This window comes from Mandrillus leucophaeus, unplaced genomic scaffold (genome assembly GCF_000951045.1).
Source record: "Mandrillus leucophaeus isolate KB7577 unplaced genomic scaffold, Mleu.le_1.0 Scaffold117, whole genome shotgun sequence".
NCBI lineage: Eukaryota > Metazoa > Chordata > Mammalia > Primates > Cercopithecidae > Mandrillus > Mandrillus leucophaeus.
The window spans coordinates 4,301,870-4,303,497 of record NW_012099987.1 but is presented as its reverse complement, the minus strand read 5'-3'; positions in this window follow the sequence as shown (position 1 = coordinate 4,303,497).

Here is a 1,628-nt window from a genome sequence, read left to right as displayed (position 1 = left end):
TGTATATTATATTTATATAAATATGTATTTATGTATATATTTCATATATATATATTTTTTGAGATAGGGTCTCACTCTGTCATCCAGGTAGAGTGCGGCAGTGCAATCATAGCTCACTGCAGCCTTGACCATCTGGAATCAACAGATCCTCTCAACTCAGGCCCCTGAGTAGCTGGGACTTCAGGCATGTGCCACCATGCCTAGCTAATATTTTGCATTTTTAGTAGAGATGAAGTCTTGCCATGTTACCTAGGCTAGTCTTGAACTCCTGGGCTCAAACAATTTGCCCACCTCAGCCTCCTAAAGTGCCTGAATTACAGGCATGAGCCATCACTCCCAACCTGGTTTTATTTATTAGGGTCTTCTCCCTTTTTTTCCTCTTTGTTAGTTGGACAAGAGATTTTTCAATTTTGTTTATCTTTTCAGAAAAACAACTTTTTAATTGATCTTTTGTGTCATTTTCTTCATTTCAAATTTATTTATTTCTGCTCTGATCTTTATTATTTCTTTTCTTCTACTAATTTTGAGTTCAGTTTGCTCTTGCATTTCTAATTCTTTAAGATGCATCATTAGGTTTTTTGATTGAAGTTTTTGTCCTTTTTTGATGTAGGCACTTACAGCTTTATATTTTCCTCATAGTATTGCTTCTGCTATATCCCATAGGTTTTGGTATGTTGTTTTTTCATTATCATTTTTCTCAAGAAATTTTGCAATTTTCTTAATTCCTTCATTGACTTACTTGTCAGGCAGGAGCATATTGTTTAATTTCCATGTGTTTGTATAGTTTCCAAAATTCCTCTTGTTATTCATTTATAGTTTTATTCCACTGTGGTAAAAAATGCTGTATATTATTTCAGTTTTTTGAATATTTTAAGACTTGTTTTGTGACCTAATATAAGTTTATCCTTGAGAATGATCCATGTACTAAGCAGAACTATGTATATTATGCAGCCAGTGGATGGAATGTTCTGTAAATAACTATTAGGTCCATTTGTTCTATAGCGCAGATGAAGTCCGACGTTTCCTTCTTGATTTTCCATCTGAGAGATCTGTCCAATGCTGAAAGTGGGGTGTTGAAGTCTTCAGCTATTATTGTATTGGGGTCTATTTCTCTCTTTAGCTCTAATATTTGTTTTACATATCTGGGCACTCCAGTATAGGGTACATATATATTTACAATTGTTATATCTTCTTGTGGAATTGACCCCTTTATCATTTTATAATGACCTTCTTTGTCTCTTTTTCTGGCTTTTATCTTGAAATCTATTTTTTCTGATATAAATATGACTACTCTTGCTGTTTTTTGGTTTTCATTGGCGTGGAATATCTTTTTCCATCCCTTTATTTTCAGTGTATATGTATCTTTATAGGTGAAGTGTGTTTCTTGTAGACAACAAATAATTTGGTCTTATTTTTACATCTATTCAGTCACTTTATGTCTTTTGATTGTGGAGTTTAGTCCATTTTCCATTCAATGTTATCATTGATAAGTAGAGACTTACTCCTGCCATTTTTAAATGTATTTTCTGGTGGTTTCATGGTCTTCTCTTCCTTCTTTCCTTCCTTCTTGTATTTCTTTTAGTGAAGGTCATTTTCTTTTTTTTTTTTTTTTTTGAGATGGAGTCTTG